The sequence below is a fragment of the Astatotilapia calliptera genome, chromosome 23, assembly GCF_964374335.1.
Source record: "Astatotilapia calliptera chromosome 23, fAstCal68.1, whole genome shotgun sequence".
In the NCBI taxonomy this organism is placed as follows: Eukaryota; Metazoa; Chordata; class Actinopteri; order Cichliformes; family Cichlidae; genus Astatotilapia; species Astatotilapia calliptera.
The window spans coordinates 29,317,307-29,333,365 of NC_137443.1; the positions used below are offsets into that span (position 1 = coordinate 29,317,307).

The 16,059-nt window shown below is 51.3% G+C and overlaps 21 non-coding genes across 21 annotated transcripts; 8 read left to right on the plus strand and 13 right to left on the minus strand.

Moving 5' to 3' along the window:
* Positions 1–111: 111 nt before the first annotated feature.
* trnam-cau (transfer RNA methionine (anticodon CAU)) lies at positions 112–184 on the minus strand. Its single transcript has one exon. It is a non-coding gene; the product is annotated as a tRNA-Met (tRNA).
* A 601-nt stretch (positions 185–785) lies between these two features.
* Positions 786–856, minus strand: trnag-gcc (transfer RNA glycine (anticodon GCC)). Its single transcript has one exon. It is a non-coding gene; the product is annotated as a tRNA-Gly (tRNA).
* Positions 857–978: 122 nt separating this feature from the next.
* On the plus strand, positions 979–1,050 carry trnae-cuc (transfer RNA glutamic acid (anticodon CUC)). Its single transcript has one exon. It is a non-coding gene; the product is annotated as a tRNA-Glu (tRNA).
* Positions 1,051–2,235: 1,185 nt separating this feature from the next.
* Positions 2,236–2,308, minus strand: trnam-cau (transfer RNA methionine (anticodon CAU)). Its single transcript has one exon. It is a non-coding gene; the product is annotated as a tRNA-Met (tRNA).
* A 601-nt stretch (positions 2,309–2,909) lies between these two features.
* Positions 2,910–2,980, minus strand: trnag-gcc (transfer RNA glycine (anticodon GCC)). The gene has a single exon. It is a non-coding gene; the product is annotated as a tRNA-Gly (tRNA).
* Positions 2,981–3,102: 122 nt separating this feature from the next.
* On the plus strand, positions 3,103–3,174 carry trnae-cuc (transfer RNA glutamic acid (anticodon CUC)). The gene has a single exon. It is a non-coding gene; the product is annotated as a tRNA-Glu (tRNA).
* Positions 3,175–5,033: 1,859 nt separating this feature from the next.
* On the minus strand, positions 5,034–5,104 carry trnag-gcc (transfer RNA glycine (anticodon GCC)). The gene has a single exon. It is a non-coding gene; the product is annotated as a tRNA-Gly (tRNA).
* A 122-nt stretch (positions 5,105–5,226) lies between these two features.
* On the plus strand, positions 5,227–5,298 carry trnae-cuc (transfer RNA glutamic acid (anticodon CUC)). Its single transcript has one exon. It is a non-coding gene; the product is annotated as a tRNA-Glu (tRNA).
* A 1,185-nt stretch (positions 5,299–6,483) lies between these two features.
* On the minus strand, positions 6,484–6,556 carry trnam-cau (transfer RNA methionine (anticodon CAU)). The gene has a single exon. It is a non-coding gene; the product is annotated as a tRNA-Met (tRNA).
* Positions 6,557–7,350: 794 nt separating this feature from the next.
* Positions 7,351–7,422, plus strand: trnae-cuc (transfer RNA glutamic acid (anticodon CUC)). The gene has a single exon. It is a non-coding gene; the product is annotated as a tRNA-Glu (tRNA).
* Positions 7,423–8,607: 1,185 nt separating this feature from the next.
* On the minus strand, positions 8,608–8,680 carry trnam-cau (transfer RNA methionine (anticodon CAU)). The gene has a single exon. It is a non-coding gene; the product is annotated as a tRNA-Met (tRNA).
* A 601-nt stretch (positions 8,681–9,281) lies between these two features.
* trnag-gcc (transfer RNA glycine (anticodon GCC)) lies at positions 9,282–9,352 on the minus strand. Its single transcript has one exon. It is a non-coding gene; the product is annotated as a tRNA-Gly (tRNA).
* Positions 9,353–9,474: 122 nt separating this feature from the next.
* trnae-cuc (transfer RNA glutamic acid (anticodon CUC)) lies at positions 9,475–9,546 on the plus strand. Its single transcript has one exon. It is a non-coding gene; the product is annotated as a tRNA-Glu (tRNA).
* Positions 9,547–10,731: 1,185 nt separating this feature from the next.
* Positions 10,732–10,804, minus strand: trnam-cau (transfer RNA methionine (anticodon CAU)). Its single transcript has one exon. It is a non-coding gene; the product is annotated as a tRNA-Met (tRNA).
* Positions 10,805–11,405: 601 nt separating this feature from the next.
* Positions 11,406–11,476, minus strand: trnag-gcc (transfer RNA glycine (anticodon GCC)). Its single transcript has one exon. It is a non-coding gene; the product is annotated as a tRNA-Gly (tRNA).
* Positions 11,477–11,598: 122 nt separating this feature from the next.
* Positions 11,599–11,670, plus strand: trnae-cuc (transfer RNA glutamic acid (anticodon CUC)). The gene has a single exon. It is a non-coding gene; the product is annotated as a tRNA-Glu (tRNA).
* A 1,185-nt stretch (positions 11,671–12,855) lies between these two features.
* Positions 12,856–12,928, minus strand: trnam-cau (transfer RNA methionine (anticodon CAU)). Its single transcript has one exon. It is a non-coding gene; the product is annotated as a tRNA-Met (tRNA).
* A 794-nt stretch (positions 12,929–13,722) lies between these two features.
* On the plus strand, positions 13,723–13,794 carry trnae-cuc (transfer RNA glutamic acid (anticodon CUC)). Its single transcript has one exon. It is a non-coding gene; the product is annotated as a tRNA-Glu (tRNA).
* Positions 13,795–14,979: 1,185 nt separating this feature from the next.
* On the minus strand, positions 14,980–15,052 carry trnam-cau (transfer RNA methionine (anticodon CAU)). The gene has a single exon. It is a non-coding gene; the product is annotated as a tRNA-Met (tRNA).
* A 601-nt stretch (positions 15,053–15,653) lies between these two features.
* On the minus strand, positions 15,654–15,724 carry trnag-gcc (transfer RNA glycine (anticodon GCC)). The gene has a single exon. It is a non-coding gene; the product is annotated as a tRNA-Gly (tRNA).
* A 122-nt stretch (positions 15,725–15,846) lies between these two features.
* On the plus strand, positions 15,847–15,918 carry trnae-cuc (transfer RNA glutamic acid (anticodon CUC)). Its single transcript has one exon. It is a non-coding gene; the product is annotated as a tRNA-Glu (tRNA).
* The last annotated feature ends 141 nt before the right edge of the window (positions 15,919–16,059 follow it).

Here is a 16,059-nt window from a genome sequence, read left to right on the forward strand (position 1 = left end):
CATCGGAGGAGGCTGAAAATCCACTACAAAGGAGTGGTTCTAAGGCCCCAGCGTCCTCGAAATGGGTAGAAGAGGTACAAAATGGATGGACCAACTCTGTACCAAAACACCTGCCTCGTGTGAGGCTCGAACTCACGACCTTCAGATTATGAGACTGACGCGCTGCCTACTGCGCCAACGAGGCTGACAGGGAACCTGAAAATGGACGATTTCTCGAAGCTGCACAGAAATGAAATTCAGCTTGGACAAACAAAGGTGAGTCCCCAGGTATTTAAGCCCTGAACGGGTTTTGGAGGTGAAGAGTGCCACAGGAGATCCTAAAAACGGTGTTTTGACCCAGCTCCGGCTTACGTGAAAGGGACAAGCGGTAGACAATGGATGGGTTGCCTTTGCCACGTACTGTGTATCAAGCGAGGCTCAAGACACCATCTTCCCCCAAAACGGACCATTCTTCTTTTGTCTCGTAGTGCCGTCTTAAGTTAAATTCCTTAATTACAGCCACATTAGCTCCACTAATAAGACACACGGGTTTACCAGCAATGTCTGTAAACATATATTCAGTCACCCACTGGCGCTATCATGCGACAATTCTAAGTCTGCCAATTGTCCCGCCGAATTCGCGCCACTGTCCAAAGTCTCCTCTCAACAACATCTTGACTTAATGCAGATACGATGTCCAACCCAAGTTTGGTTTGCACAGGCTTCTTGTTCCAAATCTTGATGCCGTCTGGCCGTGACCGAGAACAAACTTAATGCCCCCCAAGACCCCACGCATAAAGGAACCGTGCATTGGCCGGGAATCGAACCCGGGTCTCCCGCGTGGCAGGCGAGAATTCTACCACTGAACCACCAATGCTCACACACGTGGCAGTTTTCTCAACGAATTCGCGCCATTGCCCAAGCGCTCCTCTCGAGGCGCAGCGGAAAATGTAGCCCGATACACCCACGCGTCACTCATCAAGACACCTCTGTGGCAGCTCCCTGATGGTCTAGTGGTCAGGATTCGGCGCTCTCACCGCCGCGGCCCGGGTTCGATTCCCGGTCAGGGAACCTGTGTTTTGCCCCACCTCCGCCTTACCCGAAAGGGACAAGCGGTAGACAATGGATGGGTTGCCTTTGCCACGTACTGTGTATCAAGAGAGCCTCAAGGCACCATCTCCCCCCAAAACGGACCATTCCTTGAAGCCGTCAACAAATGAAGCAGAGTTGCCAGTTCTTCAAGCCCAGGATGAGCTGCCGTCTTGGAGGTGAAGGGTGTGACAGGACATCCAAAAAATGTGTGGCCGAACTGCGCATCAAAACATGCCTCCCGTGAGGATAGAGCTCAACACCGCCAGTTTTCGAGACTTGCGCACGGCAGGCGACAATTCTACCGCTGAGCTAACAACCCTTGCATGTCCGCCAATTGTCCCGCTGAATTCGCGCTACTGTCCAAACTCTCCTCTCCAGACGCTTAAAATGGATGCACAAACTCTGCCACGTACTGCGCATCAAAGCACATCGCTTGCGTGAGGCTACAAGTCACTACCTTCTGATTTCGTGATTCACATGTGGCAGGCGACAGCTCTAACGCTCAGCCACCAGCCCTTACAAGTCTGCCAATTGTCTCGTCGAATTCGCGCCACTCTCCAAAGTCTACTCTCAACAACATCTTGACTTAATGCAGATACGATGTCCAACCCAAGTTTGGTTTGCATAGACTTCTTGTTCCAACTTAACAGTCAGGCAAGAATGACTTCAAATTATCCCTCTCCATGGACCCTGTTGGCAAAGGAACTCCAGGCAACCTCCAGAGACTCAGCTCGGGAGCTGCTGATAACCAATTATCAGCCCTTGTTCATCCGCTTCCAATGCAAAGACATTCCTAACCCTACCTGGACAAAGTGTCCTAGAAGAAATAACAGGTAGGAGTCATTTGGGAGCCAACGTGTGGTGCCCCGCAATTCTGACCTGAGAAAAGAAAGAGGAATTGTGGTGAAAGTTGGATGAAGTGGTTTCAGAGGGCCGGCACACATCCATAGGGGAGGATCGCCTGCCACGTGTGAGTCTTGAAATCAAACAGATGGGAAGGCTTTCCACGGTCAATGGCAGAATGATTTGGATTGATCTCTGTTCTAGATCTCGCATCGGAGGAGGCTGAAAATCCACTACAAAGGAGTGGTTCTAAGGCCCCAGCGTCCTCGAAATGGGTAGAAGAGGTACAAAATGGATGGACCAACTCTGTACCAAAACACCTGCCTCGTGTGAGGCTCGAACTCACGACCTTCAGATTATGAGACTGACGCGCTGCCTACTGCGCCAACGAGGCTGACAGGGAACCTGAAAATGGACGATTTCTCGAAGCTGCACAGAAATGAAATTCAGCTTGGACAAACAAAGGTGAGTCCCCAGGTATTTAAGCCCTGAACGGGTTTTGGAGGTGAAGAGTGCCACAGGAGATCCTAAAAACGGTGTTTTGACCCAGCTCCGGCTTACGTGAAAGGGACAAGCGGTAGACAATGGATGGGTTGCCTTTGCCACGTACTGTGTATCAAGCGAGGCTCAAGACACCATCTTCCCCCAAAACGGACCATTCTTCTTTTGTCTCGTAGTGCCGTCTTAAGTTAAATTCCTTAATTACAGCCACATTAGCTCCACTAATAAGACACACGGGTTTACCAGCAATGTCTGTAAACATATATTCAGTCACCCACTGGCGCTGGCAGGCGACAATTCTAAGTCTGCCAATTGTCCCGCCGAATTCGCGCCACTGTCCAAAGTCTCCTCTCAACAACATCTTGACTTAATGCAGATACGATGTCCAACCCAAGTTTGGTTTGCACAGGCTTCTTGTTCCAAATCTTGATGCCGTCTGGCCGTGACCGAGAACAAACTTAATGCCCCCCAAGACCCCACGCATAAAGGAACCGTGCATTGGCCGGGAATCGAACCCGGGTCTCCCGCGTGGCAGGCGAGAATTCTACCACTGAACCACCAATGCTCACACACGTGGCAGTTTTCTCAACGAATTCGCGCCATTGCCCAAGCGCTCCTCTCGAGGCGCAGCGGAAAATGTAGCCCGATACACCCACGCGTCACTCATCAAGACACCTCTGTGGCAGCTCCCTGATGGTCTAGTGGTCAGGATTCGGCGCTCTCACCGCCGCGGCCCGGGTTCGATTCCCGGTCAGGGAACCTGTGTTTTGCCCCACCTCCGCCTTACCCGAAAGGGACAAGCGGTAGACAATGGATGGGTTGCCTTTGCCACGTACTGTGTATCAAGAGAGCCTCAAGGCACCATCTCCCCCCAAAACGGACCATTCCTTGAAGCCGTCAACAAATGAAGCAGAGTTGCCAGTTCTTCAAGCCCAGGATGAGCTGCCGTCTTGGAGGTGAAGGGTGTGACAGGACATCCAAAAAATGTGTGGCCGAACTGCGCATCAAAACATGCCTCCCGTGAGGATAGAGCTCAACACCGCCAGTTTTCGAGACTTGCGCACGGCAGGCGACAATTCTACCGCTGAGCTAACAACCCTTGCATGTCCGCCAATTGTCCCGCTGAATTCGCGCTACTGTCCAAACTCTCCTCTCCAGACGCTTAAAATGGATGCACAAACTCTGCCACGTACTGCGCATCAAAGCACATCGCTTGCGTGAGGCTACAAGTCACCACCTTCTGATTTCGTGATTCACATGTGGCAGGCGACAGTTCTAACGCTCAGCCACCAGCCCTTACAAGTCTGCCAATTGTCTCGTCGAATGCGCGCCACTCTCCAAAGTCTACTCTCAACAACATCTTGACTTAATGCAGATACGATGTCCAACCCAAGTTTGGTTTGCATAGACTTCTTGTTCCAACTTAACAGTCAGGCAAGAATGACTTCAAATTATCCCTCTCCATGGACCCTGTTGGCAAAGGAACTCCAGGCAACCTCCAGAGACTCAGCTCGGGAGCTGCTGATAACCAATTATCAGCCCTTGTTCATCCGCTTCCAATGCAAAGACATTCCTAACCCTACCTGGACAAAGTGTCCTAGAAGAAATAACAGGTAGGAGTCATTTGGGAGCCAACGTGTGGTGCCCCGCAATTCTGACCTGAGAAAAGAAAGAGGAATTGTGGTGAAAGTTGGATGAAGTGGTTTCAGAGGGCCGGCACACATCCATAGGGGAGGATCGCCTGCCACGTGTGAGTCTTGAAATCAAACAGATGGGAAGGCTTTCCACGGTCAATGGCAGAATGATTTGGATTGATCTCTGTTCTAGATCTCGCATCGGAGGAGGCTGAAAATCCACTACAAAGGAGTGGTTCTAAGGCCCCAGCGTCCTCGAAATGGGTAGAAGAGGTACAAAATGGATGGACCAACTCTGTACCAAAAGACCTGCCTCGTGTGAGGCTCGAACTCACGACATTCAGATTATGAGACTGACGCGCTGCCTACTGCGCCAACGAGGCTGACAGGGAACCTGAAAATGGACGATTTCTCGAAGCTGCACAGAAATGAAATTCAGCTTGGACAAACAAAGGTGAGTCCCCAGGTATTTAAGCCCTGAACGGGTTTTGGAGGTGAAGAGTGCCACAGGAGATCCTAAAAACGGTGTTTTGACCCAGCTCCGGCTTACCTGAAAGGGACAAGCGGTAGACAATGGATGGGTTGCCTTTGCCACGTACTGTGTATCAAGCGAGGCTCAAGACACCATCTTCCCCCAAAACGGACCATTCTTCTTTTGTCTCGTAGTGCCGTCTTAAGTTAAATTCCTTAATTACAGCCACATTAGCTCCACTAATAAGACACACGGGTTTACCAGCAATGTCTGTAAACATATATTCAGTCACCCACTGGCGCTGGCAGGCGACAATTCTAAGTCTGCCAATTGTCCCGCCGAATTCGCGCCACTGTCCAAAGTCTCCTCTCAACAACATCTTGACTTAATGCAGATACGATGTCCAACCCAAGTTTGGTTTGCACAGGCTTCTTCTTCCAAATCTTGATGCCGTCTGGCCGTGACCGAGAACAAACTTAATGCCCCCCAAGACCCCACGCATAAAGGAACCGTGCATTGGCCGGGAATCGAACCCGGGTCTCCCGCGTGGCAGGCGAGAATTCTACCACTGAACCACCAATGCTCACACACGTGGCAGTTTTCTCAACGAATTCGCGCCATTGCCCAAGCGCTCCTCTCGAGGCGCAGCGGAAAATGTAGCCCGATACACCCACGCGTCACTCATCAAGACACCTCTGTGGCAGCTCCCTGATGGTCTAGTGGTCAGGATTCGGCGCTCTCACCGCCGCGGCCCGGGTTCGATTCCCGGTCAGGGAACCTGTGTTTTGCCCCACCTCCGCCTTACCCGAAAGGGACAAGCGGTAGACAATGGATGGGTTGCCTTTGCCACGTACTGTGTATCAAGAGAGCCTCAAGGCACCATCTCCCCCCAAAACGGACCATTCCTTGAAGCCGTCAACAAATGAAGCAGAGTTGCCAGTTCTTCAAGCCCAGGATGAGCTGCCGTCTTGGAGGTGAAGGGTGTGACAGGACATCCAAAAAATGTGTGGCCGAACTGCGCATCAAAACATGCCTCCCGTGAGGATAGAGCTCAACACCGCCAGTTTTCGAGACTTGCGCACGGCAGGCGACAATTCTACCGCTGAGCTAACAACCCTTGCATGTCCGCCAATTGTCCCGCTGAATTCGCGCTACTGTCCAAACTCTCCTCTCCAGACGCTTAAAATGGATGCACAAACTCTGCCACGTACTGCGCATCAAAGCACATCGCTTGCGTGAGGCTACAAGTCACCACCTTCTGATTTCGTGATTCACATGTGGCAGGCGAAAGTTCTAACGCTCAGCCACCAGCCCTTACAAGTCTGCCAATTGTCTCGTCGAATTCGCGCCACTCTCCAAAGTCTACTCTCAACAACATCTTGACTTAATGCAGATACGATGTCCAACCCAAGTTTGGTTTGCATAGACTTCTTGTTCCAACTTAACAGTCAGGCAAGAATGACTTCAAATTATCCCTCTCCATGGACCCTGTTGGCAAAGGAACTCCAGGCAACCTCCAGAGACTCAGCTCGGGAGCTGCTGATAACCAATTATCAGCCCTTGTTCATCCGCTTCCAATGCAAAGACATTCCTAACCCTACCTGGACAAAGTGTCCTAGAAGAAATAACAGGTAGGAGTCATTTGGGAGCCAACGTGTGGTGCCCCGCAATTCTGACCTGAGAAAAGAAAGAGGAATTGTGGTGAAAGTTGGATGAAGTGGTTTCAGAGGGCCGGCACACATCCATAGGGGAGGATCGCCTGCCACGTGTGAGTCTTGAAATCAAACAGATGGGAAGGCTTTCCACGGTCAATGGCAGAATGATTTGGATTGATCCCTGTTCTAGATCTCGCATTGGAGGAGGCTGAAAATCCACTACAAAGGAGTGGTTCTAAGGCCCCAGCGTCCTCGAAATGGGTAGAAGAGGTACAAAATGGATGGACCAACTCTGTACCAAAACACCTGCCTCGTGTGAGGCTCGAACTCACGACCTTCAGATTATGAGACTGACGCGCTGCCTACTGCGCCAACGAGGCTGACAGGGAACCTGAAAATGGACGATTTCTCGAAGCTGCACAGAAATGAAATTCAGCTTGGACAAACAAAGGTGAGTCCCCAGGTATTTAAGCCCTGAACGGGTTTTGGAGGTGAAGAGTGCCACAGGAGATCCTAAAAACGGTGTTTTGACCCAGCTCCGGCTTACCTGAAAGGGACAAGCGGTAGACAATGGATGGGTTGCCTTTGCCACGTACTGTGTATCAAGCGAGGCTCAAGACACCATCTTCCCCCAAAACGGACCATTCTTCTTTTGTCTCGTAGTGCCGTCTTAAGTTAAATTCCTTAATTACAGCCACATTAGCTCCACTAATAAGACACACGGGTTTACCAGCAATGTCTGTAAACATATATTCAGTCACCCACTGGCGCTGGCAGGCGACAATTCTAAGTCTGCCAATTGTCCCGCCGAATTCGCGCCACTGTCCAAAGTCTCCTCTCAACAACATCTTGACTTAATGCAGATACGATGTCCAACCCAAGTTTGGTTTGCACAGGCTTCTTGTTCCAAATCTTGATGCCGTCTGGCCGTGACCGAGAACAAACTTAATGCCCCCCAAGACCCCACGCATAAAGGAACCGTGCATTGGCCGGGAATCGAACCCGGGTCTCCTGCGTGGCAGGCGAGAATTCTACCACTGAACCACCAATGCTCACACACGTGGCAGTTTTCTCAACGAATTCGCGCCATTGCCCAAGCGCTCCTCTCGAGGCGCAGCGGAAAATGTAGCCCGATACACCCACGCGTCACTCATCAAGACACCTCTGTGGCAGCTCCCTGATGGTCTAGTGGTCAGGATTCGGCGCTCTCACCGCCGCGGCCCGGGTTCGATTCCCGGTCAGGGAACCTGTGTTTTGCCCCACCTCCGCCTTACCCGAAAGGGACAAGCGGTAGACAATGGATGGGTTGCCTTTGCCACATACTGTGTATCAAGAGAGCCTCAAGGCACCATCTCCCCCCAAAACGGACCATTCCTTGAAGCCGTCAACAAATGAAGCAGAGTTGCCAGTTCTTCAAGCCCAGGATGAGCTGCCGTCTTGGAGGTGAAGGGTGTGACAGGACATCCAAAAAATGTGTGGCCGAACTGCGCATCAAAACATGCCTCCCGTGAGGATAGAGCTCAACACCGCCAGTTTTCGAGACTTGCGCACGGCAGGCGACAATTCTACCGCTGAGCTAACAACCCTTGCATGTCCGCCAATTGTCCCGCTGAATTCGCGCTACTGTCCAAACTCTCCTCTCCAGACGCTTAAAATGGATGCACAAACTCTGCCACGTACTGCGCATCAAAACACATCGCTTGCGTGAGGCTACAAGTCACCACCTTCTGATTTCGTGATTCACATGTGGCAGGCGACAGTTCTAACGCTCAGCCACCAGCCCTTACAAGTCTGCCAATTGTCTCGTCGAATTCGCGCCACTCTCCAAAGTCTACTCTCAACAACATCTTGACTTAATGCAGATACGATGTCCAACCCAAGTTTGGTTTGCATAGACTTCTTGTTCCAACTTAACAGTCAGGCAAGAATGACTTCAAATGATCCCTCTCCATGGACCCTGTTGGCAAAGGAACTCCAGGCAACCTCCAGAGACTCAGCTCGGGAGCTGCTGATAACCAATTATCAGCCCTTGTTCATCCGCTTCCAATGCAAAGACATTCCTAACCCTACCTGGACAAAGTGTCCTAGAAGAAATAACAGGTAGGAGTCATTTGGGAGCCAAGGTGTGGTGCCCCGCAATTCTGACCTGAGAAAAGAAAGAGGAATTGTGGTGAAAGTTGGATGAAGTGGTTTCAGAGGGCCGGCACACATCCATAGGGGAGGATCGCCTGCCACGTGTGAGTCTTGAAATCAAACAGATGGGAAGGCTTTCCACGGTCAATGGCAGAATGATTTGGATTGATCCCTGTTCTAGATCTCGCATCGGAGGAGGCTGAAAATCCACTACAAAGGAGTGGTTCTAAGGCCCCAGCGTCCTCGAAATGGGTAGAAGAGGTACAAAATGGATGGACCAACTCTGTACCAAAACACCTGCCTCGTGTGAGGCTCGAACTCACGACCTTCAGATTATGAGACTGACGCGCTGCCTACTGCGCCAACGAGGCTGACAGGGAACCTGAAAATGGACGATTTCTCGAAGCTGCACAGAAATGAAATTCAGCTTGGACAAACAAAGGTGAGTCCCCAGGTATTTAAGCCCTGAACGGGTTTTGGAGGTGAAGAGTGCCACAGGAGATCCTAAAAACGGTGTTTTGACCCAGCTCCGGCTTACCTGAAAGGGACAAGCGGTAGACAATGGATGGGTTGCCTTTGCCACGTACTGTGTATCAAGCGAGGCTCAAGACACCATCTTCCCCCAAAACGGACCATTCTTCTTTTGTCTCGTAGTGCCGTCTTAAGTTAAATTCCTTAATTACAGCCACATTAGCTCCACTAATAAGACACACGGGTTTACCAGCAATGTCTGTAAACATATATTCAGTCACCCACTGGCGCTGGCAGGCGACAATTCTAAGTCTGCCAATTGTCCCGCCGAATTCGCGCCACTGTCCAAAGTCTCCTCTCAACAACATCTTGACTTAATGCAGATACGATGTCCAACCCAAGTTTGGTTTGCACAGGCTTCTTGTTCCAAATCTTGATGCCGTCTGGCCGTGACCGAGAACAAACTTAATGCCCCCCAAGACCCCACGCATAAAGGAACCGTGCATTGGCCGGGAATCGAACCCGGGTCTCCCGCGTGGCAGGCGAGAATTCTACCACTGAACCACCAATGCTCACACACGTGGCAGTTTTCTCAACGAATTCGCGCCATTGCCCAAGCGCTCCTCTCGAGGCGCAGCGGAAAATGTAGCCCGATACACCCACGCGTCACTCATCAAGACACCTCTGTGGCAGCTCCCTGATGGTCTAGTGGTCAGGATTCGGCGCTCTCACCGCCGCGGCCCGGGTTCGATTCCCGGTCAGGGAACCTGTGTTTTGCCCCACCTCCGCCTTACCCGAAAGGGACAAGCGGTAGACAATGGATGGGTTGCCTTTGCCACGTACTGTGTATCAAGAGAGCCTCAAGGCACCATCTCCCCCCAAAACGGACCATTCCTTGAAGCCGTCAACAAATGAAGCAGAGTTGCCAGTTCTTCAAGCCCAGGATGAGCTGCCGTCTTGGAGGTGAAGGGTGTGACAGGACATCCAAAAAATGTGTGGCCGAACTGCGCATCAAAACATGCCTCCCGTGAGGATAGAGCTCAACACCGCCAGTTTTCGAGACTTGCGCACGGCAGGCGACAATTCTACCGCTGAGCTAACAACCCTTGCATGTCCGCCAATTGTCCCGCTGAATTCGCGCTACTGTCCAAACTCTCCTCTCCAGACGCTTAAAATGGATGCACAAACTCTGCCACGTACTGCGCATCAAAGCACATTGCTTGCGTGAGGCTACAAGTCACCACCTTCTGATTTCGTGATTCACATGTGGCAGGCGACAGTTCTAACGCTCAGCCACCAGCCCTTACAAGTCTGCCAATTGTCTCGTCGAATTCGCGCCACTCTCCAAAGTCTACTCTCAACAACATCTTGACTTAATGCAGATACGATGTCCAACCCAAGTTTGGTTTGCATAGACTTCTTGTTCCAACTTAACAGTCAGGCAAGAATGACTTCAAATTATCCCTCTCCATGGACCCTGTTGGCAAAGGAACTCCAGGCAACCTCCAGAGACTCAGCTCGGGAGCTGCTGATAACCAATTATCAGCCCTTGTTCATCCGCTTCCAATGCAAAGACATTCCTAACCCTACCTGGACAAAGTGTCCTAGAAGAAATAACAGGTAGGAGTCATTTGGGAGCCAACGTGTGGTGCCCCGCAATTCTGACCTGAGAAAAGAAAGAGGAATTGTGGTGAAAGTTGGATGAAGTGGTTTCAGAGGGCCGGCACACATCCACAGGGGAGGATCGCCTGCCACGTGTGAGTCTTGAAATCAAACAGATGGGAAGGCTTTCCACGGTCAATGGCAGAATGATTTGGATTGATCCCTGTTCTAGATCTCGCATCGGAGGAGGCTGAAAATCCACTACAAAGGAGTGGTTCTAAGGCCCCAGCGTCCTCGAAATGGGTAGAAGAGGTACAAAATGGATGGACCAACTCTGTACCAAAACACCTGCCTCGTGTGAGGCTCGAACTCACGACCTTCAGATTATGAGACTGACGCGCTGCCTACTGCGCCAACGAGGCTGACAGGGAACCTGAAAATGGACGATTTCTCGAAGCTGCACAGAAATGAAATTCAGCTTGGACAAACAAAGGTGAGTCCCCAGGTATTTAAGCCCTGAACGGGTTTTGGAGGTGAAGAGTGCCACAGGAGATCCTAAAAACGGTGTTTTGACCCAGCTCCGGCTTACGTGAAAGGGACAAGCGGTAGACAATGGATGGGTTGCCTTTGCCACGTACTGTGTATCAAGCGAGGCTCAAGACACCATCTTCCCCCAAAACGGACCATTCTTCTTTTGTCTCGTAGTGCCGTCTTAAGTTAAATTCCTTAATTACAGCCACATTAGCTCCACTAATAAGACACACGGGTTTACCAGCAATGTCTGTAAACATATATTCAGTCACCCACTGGCGCTGGCAGGCGACAATTCTAAGTCTGCCAATTGTCCCGCCGAATTCGCGCCACTGTCCAAAGTCTCCTCTCAACAACATCTTGACTTAATGCAGATACGATGTCCAACCCAAGTTTGGTTTGCACAGGCTTCTTGTTCCAAATCTTGATGCCGTCTGGCCGTGACCGAGAACAAACTTAATGCCCCCCAAGACCCCACGCATAAAGGAACCGTGCATTGGCCGGGAATCGAACCCGGGTCTCCCGCGTGGCAGGCGAGAATTCTACCACTGAACCACCAATGCTCACACACGTGGCAGTTTTCTCAACGAATTCGCGCCATTGCCCAAGCGCTCCTCTCGAGGCGCAGCGGAAAATGTAGCCCGATACACCCACGCGTCACTCATCAAGACACCTCTGTGGCAGCTCCCTGATGGTCTAGTGGTCAGGATTCGGCGCTCTCACCGCCGCGGCCCGGGTTCGATTCCCGGTCAGGGAACCTGTGTTTTGCCCCACCTCCGCCTTACCCGAAAGGGACAAGCGGTAGACAATGGATGGGTTGCCTTTGCCACGTACTGTGTATCAAGAGAGCCTCAAGGCACCATCTCCCCCCAAAACGGACCATTCCTTGAAGCCGTCAACAAATGAAGCAGAGTTGCCAGTTCTTCAAGCCCAGGATGAGCTGCCGTCTTGGAGGTGAAGGGTGTGACAGGACATCCAAAAAATGTGTGGCCGAACTGCGCATCAAAACATGCCTCCCGTGAGGATAGAGCTCAACACCGCCAGTTTTCGAGACTTGCGCACGGCAGGCGACAATTCTACCGCTGAGCTAACAACCCTTGCATGTCCGCCAATTGTCCCGCTGAATTCGCGCTACTGTCCAAACTCTCCTCTCCAGACGCTTAAAATGGATGCACAAACTCTGCCACGTACTGCGCATCAAAGCACATCGCTTGCGTGAGGCTACAAGTCACTACCTTCTGATTTCGTGATTCACATGTGGCAGGCGACAGCTCTAACGCTCAGCCACCAGCCCTTACAAGTCTGCCAATTGTCTCGTCGAATTCGCGCCACTCTCCAAAGTCTACTCTCAACAACATCTTGACTTAATGCAGATACGATGTCCAACCCAAGTTTGGTTTGCATAGACTTCTTGTTCCAACTTAACAGTCAGGCAAGAATGACTTCAAATTATCCCTCTCCATGGACCCTGTTGGCAAAGGAACTCCAGGCAACCTCCAGAGACTCAGCTCGGGAGCTGCTGATAACCAATTATCAGCCCTTGTTCATCCGCTTCCAATGCAAAGACATTCCTAACCCTACCTGGACAAAGTGTCCTAGAAGAAATAACAGGTAGGAGTCATTTGGGAGCCAACGTGTGGTGCCCCGCAATTCTGACCTGAGAAAAGAAAGAGGAATTGTGGTGAAAGTTGGATGAAGTGGTTTCAGAGGGCCGGCACACATCCATAGGGGAGGATCGCCTGCCACGTGTGAGTCTTGAAATCAAACAGATGGGAAGGCTTTCCACGGTCAATGGCAGAATGATTTGGATTGATCTCTGTTCTAGATCTCGCATCGGAGGAGGCTGAAAATCCACTACAAAGGAGTGGTTCTAAGGCCCCAGCGTCCTCGAAATGGGTAGAAGAGGTACAAAATGGATGGACCAACTCTGTACCAAAACACCTGCCTCGTGTGAGGCTCGAACTCACGACCTTCAGATTATGAGACTGACGCGCTGCCTACTGCGCCAACGAGGCTGACAGGGAACCTGAAAATGGACGATTTCTCGAAGCTGCACAGAAATGAAATTCAGCTTGGACAAACAAAGGTGAGTCCCCAGGTATTTAAGCCCTGAACGGGTTTTGGAGGTGAAGAGTGCCACAGGAGATCCTAAAAACGGTGTTTTGACCCAGCTCCGGCTTACCTGAAAGGGACAAGCGGTAGACAATGGATGGGTTGCCTTTGCCACGTACTGTGTATCAAGCGAGGCTCAAGACACCATCTTCCCCCAAAACGGACCATTCTTCTTTTGTCTCGTAGTGCCGTCTTAAGTTAAATTCCTTAATTACAGCCACATTAGCTCCACTAATAAGACACACGGGTTTACCAGCAATGTCTGTAAACATATATTCAGTCACCCACTGGCGCTGGCAGGCGACAATTCTAAGTCTGCCAATTGTCCCGCCGAATTCGCGCCACTGTCCAAAGTCTCCTCTCAACAACATCTTGACTTAATGCAGATACGATGTCCAACCCAAGTTTGGTTTGCACAGGCTTCTTGTTCCAAATCTTGATGCCGTCTGGCCGTGACCAAGAACAAACTTAATGCCCCCCAAGACCCCACGCATAAAGGAACCGTGCATTGGCTGGGAATCGAACCCGGGTCTCCCGCGTGGCAGGCGAGAATTCTACCACTGAACCACCAATGCTCACACACGTGGCAGTTTTCTCAACGAATTCGCGCCATTGCCCAAGCGCTCCTCTCGAGGCGCAGCGGAAAATGTAGCCCGATACACCCACGCGTCACTCATCAAGACACCTCTGTGGCAGCTCCCTGATGGTCTAGTGGTCAGGATTCGGCGCTCTCACCGCCGCGGCCCGGGTTCGATTCCCGGTCAGGGAACCTGTGTTTTGCCCCACCTCCGCCTTACCCGAAAGGGACAAGCGGTAGACAATGGATGGGTTGCCTTTGCCACGTACTGTGTATCAAGAGAGCCTCAAGGCACCATCTCCCCCCAAAACGGACCATTCCTTGAAGCCGTCAACAAATGAAGCAGAGTTGCCAGTTCTTCAAGCCCAGGATGAGCTGCCGTCTTGGAGGTGAAGGGTGTGACAGGACATCCAAAAAATGTGTGGCCGAACTGCGCATCAAAACATGCCTCCCGTGAGGATAGAGCTCAACACCGCCAGTTTTCGAGACTTGCGCACGGCAGGCGACAATTCTACCGCTGAGCTAACAACCCTTGCATGTCCGCCAATTGTCCCGCTGAATTCGCGCTACTGTCCAAACTCTCCTCTCCAGACGCTTAAAATGGATGCACAAACTCTGCCACGTACTGCGCATCAAAGCACATCGCTTGCGTGAGGCTACAAGTCACTACCTTCTGATTTCGTGATTCACATGTGGCAGGCGACAGCTCTAACGCTCAGCCACCAGCCCTTACAAGTCTGCCAATTGTCTCGTCGAATTCGCGCCACTCTCCAAAGTCTACTCTCAACAACATCTTGACTTAATGCAGATACGATGTCCAACCCAAGTTTGGTTTGCATAGACTTCTTGTTCCAACTTAACAGTCAGGCAAGAATGACTTCAAATTATCCCTCTCCATGGACCCTGTTGGCAAAGGAACTCCAGGCAACCTCCAGAGACTCAGCTCGGGAGCTGCTGATAACCAATTATCAGCCCTTGTTCATCCGCTTCCAATGCAAAGACATTCCTAACCCTACCTGGACAAAGTGTCCTAGAAGAAATAACAGGTAGGAGTCATTTGGGAGCCAACGTGTGGTGCCCCGCAATTCTGACCTGAGAAAAGAAAGAGGAATTGTGGTGAAAGTTGGATGAAGTGGTTTCAGAGGGCCGGCACACATCCACAGGGGAGGATCGCCTGCCACGTGTGAGTCTTGAAATCAAACAGATGGGAAGGCTTTCCACGGTCAATGGCAGAATGATTTGGATTGATCCCTGTTCTAGATCTCGCATCGGAGGAGGCTGAAAATCCACTACAAAGGAGTGGTTCTAAGGCCCCAGCGTCCTCGAAATGGGTAGAAGAGGTACAAAATGGATGGACCAACTCTGTACCAAAACACCTGCCTCGTGTGAGGCTCGAACTCACGACCTTCAGATTATGAGACTGACGCGCTGCCTACTGCGCCAACGAGGCTGACAGGGAACCTGAAAATGGACGATTTCTCGAAGCTGCACAGAAATGAAATTCAGCTTGGACAAACAAAGGTGAGTCCCCAGGTATTTAAGCCCTGAACGGGTTTTGGAGGTGAAGAGTGCCACAGGAGATCCTAAAAACGGTGTTTTGACCCAGCTCCGGCTTACGTGAAAGGGACAAGCGGTAGACAATGGATGGGTTGCCTTTGCCACGTACTGTGTATCAAGCGAGGCTCAAGACACCATCTTCCCCCAAAACGGACCATTCTTCTTTTGTCTCGTAGTGCCGTCTTAAGTTAAATTCCTTAATTACAGCCACATTAGCTCCACTAATAAGACACACGGGTTTACCAGCAATGTCTGTAAACATATATTCAGTCACCCACTGGCGCTATCATGCGACAATTCTAAGTCTGCCAATTGTCCCGCCGAATTCGCGCCACTGTCCAAAGTCTCCTCTCAACAACATCTTGACTTAATGCAGATACGATGTCCAACCCAAGTTTGGTTTGCACAGGCTTCTTGTTCCAAATCTTGATGCCGTCTGGCCGTGACCGAGAACAAACTTAATGCCCCCCAAGACCCCACGCATAAAGGAACCGTGCATTGGCCGGGAATCGAACCCGGGTCTCCCGCGTGGCAGGCGAGAATTCTACCACTGAACCACCAATGCTCACACACGTGGCAGTTTTCTCAACGAATTCGCGCCATTGCCCAAGCGCTCCTCTCGAGGCGCAGCGGAAAATGTAGCCCGATACACCCACGCGTCACTCATCAAGACACCTCTGTGGCAGCTCCCTGATGGTCTAGTGGTCAGGATTCGGCGCTCTCACCGCCGCGGCCCGGGTTCGATTCCCGGTCAGGGAACCTGTGTTTTGCCCCACCTCCGCCTTACCCGAAAGGGACAAGCGGTAGACAATGGATGGGTTGCCTTTGCCACGTACTGTGTATCAAGAGAGCCTCAAGGCACCATCTCCCCCCAAAACGGACCATTCCTTGAAGCCGTCA